The sequence below is a fragment of the Diceros bicornis genome (assembly GCF_020826845.1).
Source record: "Diceros bicornis minor isolate mBicDic1 chromosome 30 unlocalized genomic scaffold, mDicBic1.mat.cur SUPER_30_unloc_1, whole genome shotgun sequence".
Classification (NCBI taxonomy): Eukaryota; Metazoa; Chordata; class Mammalia; order Perissodactyla; family Rhinocerotidae; genus Diceros; species Diceros bicornis.
In genome coordinates, this window is record NW_026690899.1 from 349,920 (window position 1) to 368,217 (window position 18,298).

At 36.7% G+C, this 18,298-nt stretch overlaps 2 long non-coding RNA genes across 2 annotated transcripts; both read left to right on the forward strand.

Moving 5' to 3' along the window:
* Positions 1-212: 212 nt before the first annotated feature.
* On the forward strand, positions 213-1,927 carry LOC131402080 (uncharacterized). Its single transcript, XR_009218252.1, has 3 exons — positions 213-281; positions 925-1,214; positions 1,838-1,927. It is a non-coding gene; the product is annotated as an uncharacterized LOC131402080 (long non-coding RNA).
* Positions 1,928-12,643: 10,716 nt separating this feature from the next.
* LOC131402081 (uncharacterized) lies at positions 12,644-17,217 on the forward strand. Its single transcript, XR_009218253.1, has 3 exons — positions 12,644-12,679; positions 14,681-14,763; positions 17,150-17,217. It is a non-coding gene; the product is annotated as an uncharacterized LOC131402081 (long non-coding RNA).
* Positions 17,218-18,298: the final 1,081 nt, after the last annotated feature.

Sequence of the window (18,298 nt, forward strand, 5' to 3'; positions counted from 1 at the left end):
AAGATGTAGATTAAGAAGTAATAGTTTTATTATTTATACTAAGAAAATATATCATTTTCATTAAGAAAATACTAATTAAAATTAAGATATATCACTGTTTTTAAAATTCTCTAATGATTAAGAATCTGGAAAAACAAGAGGAACTAAGAATTGCTCACATGCATCTTAAAGAGCACCAGGAAATTATTGATCAACTCAGAGGAATTGTTTCTGAGAAGACAGATGAAATATCAAATATGCAGATGGATTTAGAAAATTCAAATGCTAAATTACAAGAAAAGGTATTGGGGGAAGGGAGGCTTATTTGATTGGATATCTGACTTATTTGTGCCTAAAATCCTTTGGGGATGTAAAACAGTTTAGCCACATTGGAAAACAGCTTGGCCGTATTTACTCACACTGAACGTATACCAGCCTGTGGCCCAGCATATACGAGTATGTACCTAAGAGAAAAGAATGCATACTTCCACATAAAGATATGTACAAGGATGTTCATATCAGCTCTAATCATAATAGTGAAAAACTGAAAACAACTCAAATGCCTATCAACAGGAGAACGGATACATACATTGTGATTTGTAAGTTCAAAAACAGGCAAACTCATCTAGGATGATCAAGGTCAGAATAGTGGTTGGCTGGAGTAAGGGGGCACCCAGGAACCTCATGGGGTGCTAGAAATATTCTGTATTTTAATCTGGGCTGTAATTACATAGACGTATACGTATGTCAGGAATAATTGAGCTATACACTTGAGATTAGTGTGCTTATGTATATTATACCTCAAAAGAAAGTAAATTCTGTTGGAATTATGCAGAATATTGAGTCACATGGAAGCCTATTGTTTTAATCAATTTAGAAACTATTCTTGATACTTCCCTTAAAAACCATCTGTATCCTAACATGTTATTTTATGATGATCTTAAGATCCAAGAACTTAAGACAAATGAACATCAACTTTTTAAGTTAAAAGAAGATGTCAGTGAGACGCAGAAAAAATGTCTGAAATAGAGAAATTGAAGAAACAATTCAAGACCCAAAGTTTAACTCTGGATAAAATGGAAATGGAGAACTCAGAGCTGGCTCAGAAACTTCATGAAAACCTTGAAGAAATGAAATCTGTAATGAAAGAAAGAGATAGTCTAAGAGTAGTAGAAGAGAATCTCAAACTGGAGAGAGACCAACTCAAGGCAAACCTACAAGAAACCATAGTTAGAGTGAGTTATGCTCTTTCTTCCTATCCAGTGAACATGTTTTAAATACAAGAAGCCTCCTTCTCTTTTAAATCAATGGTACTGTTGGTGAAAATGTAAGTTATAACCTTTTAGGGAGACAGTTTGACAATATCTTATTAAAAATGTTTCAGCATATACATTTGTTAAGGCACTTACACTTTAGCAACTTATCCTACCAATATATTCACACATTTGGGCAGAAATACAGCAGCATTCTCTGCAATACTGTTTATGGTGAACAGACTCTAGAAGCAATCCAAGTGTCTGCCATAAGGCACTGGCTAAGTGGGGTTTGTCTGTATAATGGAATGCTAAGCATAAGAATGGGGCACTTTTTATGTGACATTGATCCAGAAAGCTGTGCAAGTGGTCTGAAAGGAGAAGAGCAAGAGGCCCAGTTCAACAGGAAGCAGGACTGGGATGGGCGAGGGGAGAGACAGGAAGTTTTACTTGATATCCTTCTGTACTGTTCTGATTTGGGGTGGTGTGGTGGTGGTTTTTAACTATGAACATGTATTTCTTAAGACTGTTTACCTAGTTCATCATTAAGAAAAGGTAATGTGTCTTTATATTATCATGTTTCTCAATTTCTGCTAATAATAAAGGATCTAGAAACACAACAAGAACTAAAAATTGCTCGTATGCATTTGAAAGAACACCAAGAAACTATTGATAAGTTGAGAGAAAGAGTTTCAGAAAACCCAAGTCAAATTTCAAGTACTCAACATGATTTAAATAAATCAAAAGATGAATTACAGAAAAAGGTATGTGTTTTGTTCTTTCGGGAGAAATTTTGTATGAAATTATTTGTCAAATGAGAAAGCAGATAGAAGTTGATATGTAGACATAGGTATGTGCGCGTATGTAACAAATAGACACTGTTTTCCTTCCTTGAAGGAATTCTGTTTGCATTCTAACTTTTTTTATACTTATCTCAAGATCCAAGAACTTCAGAAAAAAGAACTTCAACTTCTTAAAATGCAATATGTCAATAAATCTCATTTAAAAAGTGAATGAAATGGAACGATTCAAGAAGTAATTTGAGGCCAAAATTTCTCTATGCGTAGTGTGGAAATGGATAACTTACACTTGAGTAAGAAACTTCATGAAAGCCTTGAAGAAATAAGAATACCCCATCAGAGAGTAAATCATATGCTATTAGTTTGATAATTATGCCAAATTAGTGTAGCATAGAGTAGTTTGGTGGTGATGTAGAAATAGAGGAGTGGAACAGAGTAGAGTGTTCAGGAGTACACTCAAATGAGTATGAGAACTTAGTGTATGACAGTGGTAGCAGTCAACTCAGTAGGGAAACGATGGTTTACTTAGTGTTTGCATCAGAACAACCAGCTAGCCTTCTTGAAAACGTAAGTCTGGACTCCTACTTCATTCATTAAACACAAATAAGTTCTGGGTGGACCAAAAGAAACAGACATTTTCCAGGAAAACCTGCATGTGTGTGTATGTGAATACTCTTATACATATGAACAAATTCAGGTGTTTAAAATAAGGTATTTGTGTACGTATAAAAAACTGGAAATAACTTAAATGTTCATTGGTAGGTGACAGGTTAATTAGTTTATAATACCTCCATGAAACAGGATGTATGTATCCATGAAAACAAAATTATGAGACATCTATGGGTTGATATTGAACAAGATCTGGAAAATGCATTTTCAAGTTAAAAAAAAAAAATTAAAAGCAGGGGCCCGATGGCCACGTGGTTAAATTCAGGTGACTCCGCTCTGGTGGCCCAGGTTTGTGGTTTGGATCCAGGGTGTAGACCTACATCACTCATATAAAATGGACGAAGATTGGCACAGATGTTATCTCAGGGCTAATCTTCCTCAGCAAAATAAATAAATAAATAAATAAACAACAACACAAAAAACAGAACTATATATTTGTTGTTATGGACCATCAAGTCAGCTCTGACTCCTGGCGACCCTATAAATGAGTAATGTCCGCAATATCCTCTTCAACAGCCCTGCTCAGCTCCTATAGACTCATGCCTATGGCTTCTTTATGGAGTCAATCCACCTCATATTTGGTCTTCCTCTTTTCCTGCTGCCTTCTGCTTTTCCCAGTGTTATTGTCTTTTCCAAAGATTCCTGCCTTCTCATGATGTGCCCAAAGGAGGGCAGCCTCAGTTTCATCTTTTTCCTCCAGCGATAGTTCAGGCTTAATTTGCTCTAGGACCCACTTGTTCATCTTTCCGGCAGTCCAGGGTATCCGTAGAGCTCTCCTCCAACACCATATTTCAAATGAATCCAGTTTTTTTCCTGTGAGCCTTCTTCACACTCCAGCTTTCACACCAATACATAGTAATTGGTAGTATGAGAGTGTGGATAATCTTGACCTTAGTGTCTAATTTCCCTTCCTTACACTCGATCTCTCCTAATTCTTTCATTGCTGCCCTTCTGAGTCTCAGTCTTCTCTTGGTGTCTGGACTACAGTCTCCATTTAAATTGATGACTGAACCAAGGTAAACAAAATCATTAACAATTTAGACGTCTTCTTTGTCTACGTTAAAGTTGAGTACTTCTTCTGTAGTCATGATTTCTCTCTTCTTGATGTTAAAATACAGTCCTGTTTTGGCACTTTCTCCTTATGCTCTATTGTGTGTGTACTTTCTTCTTACACACTATTGTGTGTATGACTTACTGTTTTTATAAACTGTATTTTCACATGTTCTTAGATACTTAAATTTGCAGAAGGATACTCTTCAAAGAGTTGAGTAGTCATCGCTTGAGAGTTAGTGTGGGTTCTGAGGTGGGGAAACTTACTCTTCCTTATGTCCCTTTGAATTTTTCCACATACTTGTATTTTTCAATGTAAAAACTAGGTAATAAAAAGAAAGAGAAAGATACGTTACATGTATTACTCTAAAGAGTCAATTAACAAGTGTACTTTGTGTGACTAATGTTAATTTAAAATGTAAGTGCCTATTTAATATGCTTAGCACCATGGTAACTAGTAAATAAAATAAACACTAATGCTTATGTAAAACCGAGCCATTTTTTAGTCCAAAAATCATCAGCTTCTAAATGAAAAAAAGAATAACTATGTAAATTGAGTGTCATTCGGCTTCTCTTCTATGCTTTGTTAATGCAATCTGAAAACTTAATACCCGTATATGATCACCTTTGTCTTAAACTTGTATACTGTGATTCTGTCTCAAAGGCAGACCTTATATATGTGTGTTTTTTTAATAGAAAATTCAAGAGCTAGAAACTGCACTCCATGAAGCAAGAAAAAGTGCCAAGGACAAAAAAGAGAAGATTATAGAGATGCAGAGAGAACAAGAGATGACTAATGATGCCATAGATAAAATGCTTTTGAAAGTTGATGATACAAATAAGTACCTGATAAAAGCAAAAGCAATTGTCCAAAACCTTGAAGTAAGAACAAATTCATTTTATAGATGAAAGAGATTCTTTCTTTTATTGTTGAGCTTGGCAGATAGTATGGGACTCTGATCTTTTACGTCTGAAGTTCTATAAGCAAGCTTCAAAAAAGCAAGTGACAACTTGAAAATTAAATGCAGGAGTATCTTTTCATGCAACATAATGATTACTTTTATCTTCCTAAAAAAGTTATTTTTAAAAAACCTAAATATTCTTTACATTTAAAAATATATATTTTTATTTTTCAAAGAAAATGCTTCTTATCTAAATATTTCACACTCTGTTAGATAAGTACATTTTACAATTCTTTTTTTTCCCTACTTAATCCCCTGGTAGCCTATGGGCTGAATCTGACCTTTTTTCTCTAGAGAGAACGTAGTTTAAATGTTTTTCAGCTTGTGTGCCATTACACCAGTCACACCCTTCTTCATCACATCCTTCCTCCCTCTCATTTTAGCCCCAGCCACTTCCCACTCCTCTGTTACTTGGATCAAAACTTAATAGACATTTCAGTTCACTGTTCCTGCTTCAGTGGTCTTTTCATTCCAAAATTCGGAACAAGTCAAGAATGTCTGCTCTTTTCTTTATTTAACATTGTTCTGAAAATTGTGGTCCATTCAATGAGACATGAAACAGAGAGGCAAGAGAAAATAATCTTAATTTTGTTTTTAGACAGTTGCAGTTAGAACCAAAAACCAAGAAAATCAATTGTAAAGCTTTAGCATCTTTAAGAGTAATTAATATTTCAGATAGTTAAATTATCACATTTTTATTTATTAAGCACACATTTGTTGAGTACTTGCTATGTGTTAGTCATTGTTCTAGATGACATGTGAACAGTAATGGAGAAAAATAAAGCCTCCTTCAAGAGGCTTATATTCTGATTCAGGAAGTCAGAAAATAAACAAGTATATATGCGGGTCAAATGGTGGAAAAAGTGCAATGTAAAATCATTAAGCCACATAGGGTTATAGAGGTGCTGGGTGAGAGGGGGTGTGTGAGAGTAGGAATGTGATTTTGCAAGGGGAGATGAGGAGAGCCACACTATTAGGATGATGAGGTGACAGGGTGAGCTGTCTGGGAGAGAAGGGCCTCCTAGACAAAGGAAGTAGCAAATACAAAGGCCCTGACATGCAAGTAGTTGAGACATGTTCAAGGAGACAGCCAGAAATCCAGCATTTCCTGAGCAGAGTTGGCAAGTGATAGAGGGGGAAATAGAAGTAGCAGAGAGCCAAATCATAAAGGGTCTTAGAAACTGTTGTAAGTACTTTGGGTTTTATTCTGGGTGAGATGGGAAGTCATCAGAGGGTTTTAGCAAAAGGATAAGGTCTGACTTAATTTTTTAAGGGCTGCCCTTTGAAAATAGTATCCAGGAGAGTGTGTTTGTTAGTGATGTGCCAGCTACTACAACAAAGGCAAGCAAAAATGCAAAGGCTCAAACAAAATAGCTTATTTCACACATAAAAGTGTGAGTTCCAGGTTGGCGAGTGTCTCCATTCCACCTAATCATTCAGAGCGTCACATTCTCCCATCTTGTTTCTCCACCACTCCCTCGGTGCTATTTTCATCTGCATGGTTAAAGCCAAGTTGTGTGCTGTCCATGATCAGGCTCACAGAAAAGAGACAAGATGGAGAAGCTGAAAATTGTCTCCAAATCTCTACTCTTAAAGTCTTTGGCCCAGAAGTAGCACACATCTCTTCCTCTCATATTTCTTTTTTTATTTTTTTGGTGAGGAAGAGTAACCCTGAGCTAACATCTGTTACCCATCCTTCTCTTTTTGCTGAGGAAGATTGGCTCTGGGCTAACATCTGTGCCCATCTTCCTCTATTTTGTATGTGGGATGCCACCACAGCATGGTTTGATAAGCAGTGTGTAGGTCCATGCCCAGGATCCAAACCTGCAAACCTCGGGCCACCAAAGTAGAGTCCATGAACTTAACCACTAAGAGACCAGGCAGGCCCCTCTTTTTCTTTTGTTTTTTGGGGAATATTTAGATTTCATTTATCAAACAGAAAGCAAAACGTACCTCTCATATTTCCTGGAGTCAGAGATGATTCCAACGTTTTTGGCCTGAGCAGCCGCAAGGATAGACTTGCCATTTATGGAAATGGGAAAGACTGCCAGAAGGGCAAGTCTGAAACCAGGGAAGCAGAATCAGAGTTCAGTTTTGGACATGTTGAATTTGAAATGCCTACTGGGGACACCCAGGTTGAGATGTGACTTAGGCAACTGGATGTATGAGTCTGAACGAGATCTAGACTTGAGGTATAAATTTGGGGAATCATCAGCATATAAAAATCATGAGACTGGATGAAGACTGCATCATGGAGAAGAGATGTGTGGTAAACAAAAGACACTGAAATGGAGCAGCCAGTGAGTGAAAGAGAAAGGGGGGTGGGCAAGAGAGAGTGGGTCCAGGTCCTTGATATAAGTGGAGGTAGTGTTTCAAGAAAGAGGGAGTGAGCCACAAATTTCTCCATGCTCAGTATAGATTGAGACAGGTATCTACAGAGAGGTAACTATCTTTCCTGCATACACTGAGATACTATAATAGGGTTTGCCATTGTACAGCGCCCATGGGGAAAGAAAGCAAATCACAGGGTATCCATAAAATCTTTATACAGCTTGACTATTTAAGAATTTGTTTCTGTATATTTTATAAATATTCTATAAAATGCAACAAAGTGTATTTAACTCAAGACTTGGCATAATAAAATGTAAATATATTAACTTTTACCCTATTCACCATTATTTTAATTTGCCTGGATATAGCTGTCCAATATAATATAGGGTTTATTACGTGAATATAGAAGAAAGTAATATGAACAAATGAATCATTAACAGTTTTGTTTAAATCTTAATATGTTTCCTCTGTTGTAGCTTTACAAATTATTTAGATAAAGTAGCAGTGAATTTGTTAACAATTTAACCTGTGCTAGAACTTTAGGGACATCCTGCACTATAGGAGAAAAAGATCTTATTTATAACGGGAATAAAATCTAAAATAAAATGCTCGAGTGACTAACCTTAACAAAAAATTTCGCAACATATATGAAAAAAACAACAAAACACTAAAAGGAAATATAGGAGAGCATGTAGTTTAAAATAAGAAAGATGTCATTTCCTAGATTGTAGCCTAAATACTGTACAACCATCAGTTTTTCCCAAATTAATTTCTAAAGTTAATGTAATTCAAATCAGACTCTCAAAGGAATTCTTTTGCTAGTAGACCAAGGAAACACAATCCATCTAAAATATGATAAATAGATGATGTCAGCTAAGAACGTATGTTTTCAGGTTATTAGTAAACTGTTTCAGGCTGTCAGTATTTCCTGAGTGCACCTTTGGTCCCATGCCATATGTTTGAAATATGGAATTCTCATTGTCTTTCATTTCTAAGTCAGCATTTCCGATTTTGATTTCTTTTACCCAAGAATTATTTTCAAACTGTTATATATACTAATTCATTTCATTATATTGTGGCAAAAAATTACTGTGATTTCTGCATTTTTAGAATATATTGAAATTTTTGTTTGGCATCAAAATTAATAAATGTTTTTAGAGTTCCTTGAACTTTTAAAACAAAATGTATACAAATTGATCAATGGCAGATAATAGAGAGCCCAGAAATAGATACACAAAAATATAGTCAATTGATCTTTGACAAAAGAGCAAAGGCAATTCCATGGAAAAGGATAGTCTTATCAATTAATGGTGCTCAACAACTGGACACCTTTCACAAAAAGTTACTTAATTGATCATAAACCTAAATATAAAGCACAAAACTAGAAAACAGCTAGAAGATAAGATAGGAGAAAATCTACGTGATCTTTAGGCATTGACTTATATACAACACCAAAAGCATGGTCTATGAAAGAAAAACATTGATAAATTGGACTTCATTTAAATTAAAAACATTTGCTCTGTGAAAGACAAGCCATGGACTGGAAGAAAATTTTTGCAAAATGTATATCTAATAAAGGACTGTTATCTAAAATATACAAAGAACACTTAAAATTCAATAATAAGAAAGCAAACAACCTGAGTAAAAAGTAGACAACAGATCTGAACATACACCTCACAGAAGAAGATATACAGATGGCAAATAAGCATATGAAAAGATGCTCCACCTCATATGTCACTAGAAAAGTGCCAATCAAAAAACAATGAGACACCACTACACACCCACAGTATCTCAAAATATCATAATTGCCAAAATCCAAAACACTGACAACACTGAATGCTGGCGAGGAGTGGAGCCAGGAACTTTCACGCATTGCTGGTGGGAATGCAAATGGTACAGCCACTTTGGAAGACAGTTGGACAGTTTCTTACAAAATTGACACCGCTCCAGCCAGTGATGTACTCAGGGAGTCCCTGATGTCAGCATCTGGTCCAGAAAGCCAGAGTCTTTTAGTGGTGCTGTGACTGAGTAAATGGAGGGCTCCTCCACGAATGGGCTCATCTGACCCGCTCATTGACCTCCTTAAGTTGAGCATCTCATTTTTGGAAGCTTGCACCTTTTTAGTCTTTGCTAGCCATTGTGTGTGTGTGCAAATGTTTTTATGGGGACTGGTGGGAAAGCCTAGAGGAATAAGGAGCTCCAGGGGTTCCTATTTAGATGGGTTTATTTTTTATTCAATATCTAATAGTAATCCATTGTATGGCTGTGGTAACAACGATAAAAGAAATGAATGATTTATTCATCAATAATAAGAAATGCACTATCAAGCCACAAAAAGACATGGAGGAACTTAAAATGCATATTGCTAATTTTAAAAAGCCCACTCCAGAGTGTATGACATTCTGGAAAAGGCAAAACTAGGCAAAGAGTAAGAAGATTGATGATTGCCAAGGGTTCAGGTGGAGGCAGGGAGGGGTTGATAGGTGGAGCACAGGAGATTTTTAGGGCAGTGAAACTAATCTGTATGATGCAGAAATGATGAACACATGTCATTATACGTTTGTCAAAACCGATAGAGTGTATAATACAAAGAATAAACTCTAACGTGAACTGTGAACTTTAGTTAATAATAATGTATCTATAATGGCTCATCATTTGTAACAAATATACCACACTAATACAAGATGTTAATGATCAGAGAGAAAGATAATGTCAAGATGGTGGCATAGGCAGACTCTGAACTCACCTCCTCCCATGGACACACTGAATTTACAACTACTCTTGGAACAATTACCCCTAAGAGAGAACTGAAAATGGGATATATAGTATCTCCAGGGGCCGGCCTGGTGGCAAAGCGGTTAAGTGCACATGTTCCACTTCAGCGGCTGGGGTTCGCTGGTTCAGATCCTGGGTGCGGACCTACTCACCGTTCATCAAGCCATGCTGAGGCAGTGTCCCATATAGAAGAGCTGCAACTGTACAACTATGATAAACAACTATGTACTGGTGCTTTGGGAAGAAAAAACAACAAAAAAAAGGAAGATTGGCAAAAGATGTTAGTACAGGGCCAATCTTCCTCAAAAAATAAATAAATAAATAAATAAAACAACCCCCAGAAAAAGGGATGATGCTGACTGAGGTAGGAGAGGCAGAAATTCCTTATGGGAGAGGAAAAAACCACCTCCCAGCTGTGACACTTCACAGCTGGGAGCAATTCTAAGGTACAAAGCGTTCCCTGAAAGAGTGGAGTATCTGAGTGGGGGAGTGTTACTGAAAGAAACAGCTTTTGAACTCAGCACAACTGAGATAAGTGTCATAATACTTGGCTTTGCTGGCTACTAACAACAAAGGGGAATACCTCTGGAGAAGCTATTGGACATAAGGGGAAAGAAAAGTCTGCTCTTATAGGGCCCACACACAAATTCACCTGTTTTGGAAAGCAACCTAAAATCACCAGAAAGATGCACATTCCTTTGGCGAAAAGAGAAACACCTGATATGAGCTGGGTGCATCTCAGTGAGAGATGTAGAGAGTAGTGAGCAAAAACAGACACAGAGATCAACAGAACAGAATCGAGAGCCCAGAAGTAAACCCAGATAGCTATGGACAGCTAATTTTCTACAAGAGCGCCAAGAACATAGAATGGAGAAGGGAAAGTCTCTTCAATAAATGCTGTTGGTAAAACTGGACAGTCACATGCAAAAGAATGAAAGTAAACCATTTTTTTACATCACACACAGAAATTAACTCAAAAATGGATTAAAGACCTGAAACCATGAAACTTCTCGAAGAAAACCTAGGCAGTATATGCTTTGACATTGGTCTTAGCAGCACATTTTCAATTACCATGTCTGACCCAGCAAGGGAAACAATAGAAAAAAAGAGGGGCCTACATCAAACTAAAAATCTTCTGTGTAGCAAAGGAAACCATCAACAAAACAAAAAGAGGACCTAACAATTGGAAGAAGATATTTGCAAGCCGTGTATCTAATAAGGGATTAATATCCTAAATATATAAAGAACTCATACATCTCAACAACAACAAAAACTAACAACTCAAAAAACGGGGATAACATCTGAACAGACATTTCTCTAAAGAAGATATACAGATGGTCAACAGGCACATGAAAAGATGTTCAACATCACTAATTATCAGCGAAATTCAAATCAAAACTACAAAGAGATATCACCTCACGCCGTCAGAATGGCTATAATTAACAGGACAGGAAACGATAAATGTTGGAGAGGAGGGACCTCTCATACACTGCTGGTGGGAGTGCAAACTGGTGCAGCCACAGTAGAAAACAGTATGGAGATTCTCAAAGAATTAAGAATAGAACTGCCATATGATCCAGCTATTCCACTGCTGTGTATTTATCCAGAGAATGTGAAAACACTAATTTGAAAAGATATATGCAGCTCTATGTTCATTGCAGCATTATTCACAGTAGCCAAGACTTGGAAGGAACCTAAGTGTCCGTCAAGGGAAGAATGGATAGAGAAGATGTGGTATATATACACAAAGGAATACTACTCAGCCATAAAAATGGATGAAATCTGCCCATTTGTGACACCATGGATGGACCTTAATGGTACTATGCTAAGCGAAATAATTAAGAGGGAGAGAGTCAAATACCGTATGATCCCACTCATAAATAGAAGATAAAAACCACAACAAAGAAACACATAGGGAGAGATTGGATTGGTGGTTACCAGAGGGGAAGAGTGGAGGAAGGAGTGTGAAAGAGGTGATTAGTTACATGTGTGTGGTGATGGATTGTAATAAGTCTTTGGGTGGTGAACAGGATGTAGTGTACACAGAAATTGAAATATGATGTACACCCTAAATTTTTATAATGTTATAAGCCAAAGTGACCACAATAAATAAATTATAAAATAATAGTAAAAGGAGAATCTAGGAGGAGAACAAGGGTATATGGGGACTCTGTGTACTCTGCTCAAATTTTCTGTAAACCTACAATTGCTCTAAGAAATGAAATATATTTATTAAAAAGATTTATATATATGTTTGTATGATATATGAATAATTTTTTTTCTCTGAGTAGGAAGTAGATACATTTATACAACTAGATAGAACTGTCCTTGAGTATGGAATATCTCCAATAATGTTATATAATAATTTGTGCCTTGAATTCAGTTCTACTTTGATATTTATATTGTTGTTCATCTCTTCTCATTTTCCTCATTTCCCTTTGTCTACCCATTTTGTTCTTTTCAACCTTTATGTTTCATTTTGTTTAGGTATATTGTTTATCAATTGGGAAAATATTAGTTTTAAGAAATGAGTTATAGGTTTTCTAATTACACATTACCATCCAATAGCTTCAAATATACGTCACATCAAATATCTATTTGCTATTCATTTTAGGGTTAAGAATTGTGCCTTTCCTGTTTTTGTATATTTGTAGTTTGCTGTTGTAAAATGTTCTTACCAGATCAAGGTAGTCAACAAGACTTTGAAACTTCTCTAAAATTACTTTATTTGTCCTTTCTTTAAAAAATTTAGGAAAATGTTGCTTTAACAGCTAAGCTCTCTAAAGAAGTAGAATATCTGCAGCAAGCTGGTGAAAGTAGACCTAGAGAAGAAGAGAAATGCCAAGAAGTTGGAGAAGGAGTATGTCTTTGTCTCAATTGACTATGACTTCAATAGCTTAAATTTCCCTTCTAAACTGTCTAAATTTCTTTGCATTAGTTAACTTTTTAAAATATATTAAGATATTATTATTGCTTTTTGTAAAATAAACACAAACATCTACAGATTTCAAATTTATTAAATTCTCTTTACGCATACAAAGATTTTAAAAACAAGCACAATTCTGATCAATGACTAACATACTATGTCTTTGGATGCTTCTTGCTCAGTAATATATAACCAGCTTAAAAATGGCCTTATGGGGGCCAGCCCGGTGGCACAAGCAGTTAAGTGTGCAAGCTCCACTATGACAGCCATGGGTACCCCGGTTCGGATCCCGGGCGCGCACCCACACACTGCTTGTTAAAACGATGCTGTGGCAGCATCCCATATAAAGTAGAGGAAGATGGGCACGGATGTTAGCCCAGGGCCAGTGTTCCTCAGCAAAAAAGAGGAGGATTGGCATTGGATGTTAGCTCAGGGCTGGTCCTCCTCTCCAAAAAAATAAAAAATATATGGCCTTATATTTGAAGGTGAGTATTCAGAACGTGTGCATGTCTCTAGTTGTTTGACAAAGCTTTTTGTTGGTTCTCTTAATTTTATTTTTTAATTCCTGTTATGTTTTTGTGTAAAGGTTGTATTTCCTTTTATTTTTTTAATTTTGTTTTGTTTTGATGAGGAAGATTAGCCCTGAGCTAACATCTGTTGCCAATCCTCCTCATTTTGCTGAGGAAGATCGGCCCTTGGCTAACATCTGTGCCCATCCTCCTCTACTTTATATGGTACACTACCAGAGCACGGCTTGATGAGTGTTGCGTAGGTCTGCGCCCACTTTCTGAACCTGGGAAGCCTGGGCCGCAGTAACAGAGCATGTGAGCTTAACCACTACACCACCCGTTCGGCCTTTGTATTTCCTTTTAAATTGTAGTACTCAGTGTCCAAGAGCATATCCTCTTTTTATTGATTTATTTACATATAGTATCACATATAACAGTGTTCCTAAGGTCCTTTGTGGTGTAGCATAATGAAAAGGAAATTAAACAGAGAGTCAGGGAATCTGAATTAGAAATATAATGTTGCCAATTATTAATGTCTCCGGTCCTCACATTCATAATCAATAAAAGGATAGGTTTGTATTAGAGCATTTCTTAAGATACCCTCTGACTCCTAACACTTTTTGTTCTTCCTCTAAGTGTTTAATGAATGAATATTAAGTGACGATATCTAATTTTGCCCAAAAAGTAGCACTCTGAATCTTCATGCATTCTTCATGCGTCCTCACCAGACTCATCATCTGAGTCGATAGGACTGTTGGCTTTCATGGAGCTTATACCTATTAAATTCATCATTATAAAAAGCATTTTGACTTACAGGATAGAATCAGCAGATAGTTTCAGTCTCTAAGAAAGGCAGAAAGTCTCATAAATTAGCATTGCCAATTCATGCTCAAACAGTTCACAAAATGTCTTTCTCTACTGGGCCCAACAAGCAGAATTTGGCCTCTGACTGTGTCATCTCAGATCAGAGCTGCAGCATGGGTTTGCTTGCCTGACCATGTAGACAGGAAGCTGCTTTTTGCCTTTGTGCTCTGGTAATTTCTGTAGCTTAAAGATGTTTCTAGTGCTTCATGGTAACGACCCAATTATTTGTTTTATGGTGCCCCCAAATGTAATTTTGCTCAATATCCAATTAATAGCTATTGGGGTTTCAGAAATTTAAAAAGAATTGGTATCTAAATGATAAAAAAAATATCCCCTGCAACCAAACAGAACATTTCCAATTTGATGGTGTTATTTATAGCTTTCAAGTGTGTGATATCAGGAGGGTATCTTGGGGACTTATCTGCTGCTGCTTAAGTATACTATGTCAATGTGATGTATCTTATCAGGAAATTCTTGACAGCGGTTCTGTTTATTCTTCCATTAAAATTAGTTGCTGGCATTTTACATATTTCTGTTGTTCTTAATAGAATTACTCCTACAGAAGCTGCTGTCGAGGATCAAAAGATGCAAGGAGGTGACTGAGATGTAATCTTAGAGGAAATCAACAGGCCCAAGAAACTTCAAGTAAGTAGAAAATGCTGATACTTCCTGATGCTTTCCATCTCACTTCTCAGCATACTTACACATTTGAAGACTACTATTATATATGAGACAGTCAAGAATAAACCTAAGTTAATCACTAATTTAGAAAGAATTATCTTTGAAGGGAACTCATTGGGATCATATATATCCTGTGACATCTCCTTAGTTTGCTGTATTCTCAACTATTTATCCATTATAGCTTCTGGAAAAATATGAATTTTACCCTTGCATTGTCACATCTTTACATATTCGTGAAGATACCTTCAGTACTACAAAAGAATGACTTAACTATCAGGGTAGAAGATCCCTTCCCAATAAAAATACAAGCATGTCTTAATAGATTTTAATCATGTGCACCATAAAAATATAATCAGTACACAGTAAAAATAAGTTAATGTTATCCTACTTGTTCTTAATACTGAAAATACAGCATTGATGCTCACTGGCAAACTGAAGTTTATCTTAGGCACTGTTTTCAAATCCAATGATCCAATTTCTGCATATCCATTCCTCAAACTACACCTTTTCCCATATTTCTACCTCCTGTGTTGCATTTGAAGAAAGAGAATCCTGACCAGCCATTGGGGCAGCTTTGTGTAGTGGGACCAGCACTGAGCTAAAGTCAGAAATGAGTCTCCAGGCTGAGGACCCTCACACGACGGCCTGTGCGCTCGTGAGGATGACAGCTGACCGTCTAGATTATCCATAGACTTGTAAGGGTCAGACTCAGAGTCGTGTGTGAAAGCACGCTGAACATGCTAGCTGTCGTCAAACGTAAGATGATATCTGTGTATGTTATTGTCCACTCATTTAAAAAAAAAATAGAGATAGTGTTAAAGATGTCGTCTAGTATGTATTTAGTGTGAACGGCCCTAGTGTCTATCGCAGGACAGTCGCAGCTCCTACCTGGAACACTTCAAGGGATAAAAATGAAACTTTCGTTCTTACAGAATCATCAGGAACATTACTTTTGATTTTTAAGTGACTTTCAGGTATATATTGTACCTGAATTCAAAATAATTCAAAAGAAATGGACATTGAGAATCTTCCCCACACATTTTACCATTCCTGTGTAAATAGTCCATGACCCAGTGGATTATTCCACTTTATAAACACCTCACAGTTTTCTGCAATTTTACCTAAATTTTACAAAACAGTTCTTTTACAGACATAGTATAAAATACTTAATAATGTATGCTTTATCATTCTAAGGTTTATTTAGTTAACGAATATGTGTTGAGTAGTGACAGTACACTGAATGACTGGCGGTGGACCCCACACAAACTGTGTCATGGAAGAAGCCCTCCAGGTGTCCCCACTGCTGTGGAGAGTGACAGAGAGGGACAGCTCTCCCTGCTGTCATCACGGGGACAGAAACCACTGCTGTGGAGGTGGACAGTGAGGGACAGCTCTCCCTGCTGTCATCACAGGTGACACCCCACTGCCGTGGTGGGTGACAGAGAGGGACAGCTCTCCCTGCTGCCATCACTGGGACAGATCCCACTGCCGTGGAGGGTACAGTGAGGGACAGCTCTCCCTGCTGCCATCATGGGGACAGACTCCAATGCTGTGGACGTTGACAGTGAGGGACAGCTCTCACTGCTGCTGTCACAGGAGAGACCCCACAAATTCAAATGTTTAATTCCTTTTGTCAATATTTGGATCTCTCTGTAACTGTTTTTAAGTGAAATAAGTAAAGGAGTAGTCTAGAGGATTATATAAATCAAAAACTGACCAACTCAGAATTCAAGGACATAGTCTCTAATATATCAGTCTAAAATATTTTAATGTCAGTTCTTAATTTTAATTATAAAAGATATTCTGAATTATCTCAACAACTTAAAATACTTGATAAGAGCGGTTACGCTAGATTCACTTTTATGAATATAATTATTTGAAAATAAATATTGTTTATAAAGAAATAGATGTAGCTGTAGTGCTTTTTAAAGGCTCAAGGGAATTTTTCTGAAGATGATAAATATTCTCTAAAATACACACTATTTGTTTAGCATAACGGTTTTTTTTTCCTAAAAATAGGTCAAAAGAAAATCAAACTCAATTAATTAATGTTTGATTCACTTTGAATCTTCAGTTGATGCATTCTGAATAAGACTTTATTACTTCTCGGTTTTATGTGCAACAGGGTTTTCTTAACAATTCATTTTGTCAGAAAATGGGGAATAAACTTCTCCAACTCTGCTGAAGTGAAATATACATTTTTAATGACCAAACCTGAGGAAGTTAATGACCACATTGACATTTTTCACTCTTCACGTCTCTACGGTTTTAACATCCTGTCCACCGCCAGTCGTCCTTGCTTTTTGTGTATTTTTTAGGAGATGACTTTTGTTTTTTATTTTTTTCTCAGAAGAACAAAAACCTGGAGTTGAGCAAGTGGATCCTCATCGGGTCCCCTGTCACACGTCGTCAGGAAGAGCTGTGCCTACATGCCAGACTCAGTAGACCCCTCTCCCATCACTTTCCTGGGGACTGGTGTCCCTTGTTTGGAAATGACTGTATCTGTTACTTTATTTGTCTGTCATTGGTAGCGATGTCAGCCTCTAACTTAATTTCAATTCAGTTGTCACTTTGCTACTAGAGTTAAAAGATGAAGGAATAGGAAATTAAGGCATTCCAGTAATTTAGAAAAGTGACAGCAATACCTTCTTCCTGAATGTGGTAATACTTTAGAAGCTGGATTGTTTTATTTCTTTATATATTATTGTAAATAATAAAGTCATTGAAGGAAATTTCCAGTCTCTGTGTGTATATTTCATTAATGTAAAGTTATCCACACGTGACTTAGATAATACATCAATTAATATATAGCATCATTTAATTAACAAAATTATACACTCTTTTTTTAATACTTTACACATTCAGTAAATGTTTAATTAGTAGCTCCAGTAACAACTACACATAAGGTTAGTTAATATTTCTCAGTGGGGTACTCAGGCTGTATTTGGCTCTCCTCTCTCATTTGTTGACTGAATTTTGCTGTGAAAATATACACGCCTTCTGGATTTAAGTTGTTAAAGGATCACAGGTGCTGGGACCTCTCCAGTTTCTAGTCTTAATCTTCCTTTGCTGTAACAACTGCAAGACATCTGTCTCCCTTTTCTGTTGCCCACCCACCCCACACCATGTACCAGCACTCTCACTTGGTTGGCTTGTTACTTGACTTTATGCTCTATTTCACTTCACTCACAGCTGGAGGAACCTCATCGAACATTTATTCCACCCTTTCATTTTAGACATGAGCAGCCAGCACCAATATCTTTCAAAGTAATATTCCTAACACTGGGGTCACCACAAACACATAAGGCATCTTATGCACATAGCTTCACACGGTCTGTAAAACCTCTGAAATTTTATGTTCACTTTTGTGTGTGGATTCATTTTTCTAGGATAGTAGGGTCCATTCTTTCTTTTAACATACTCTCCGAGGGGTCTATTACCCTACAAGAGGTTAAGAACTATGGTTTTACAAAGTATCCGATATTACTTTTGTTTCACG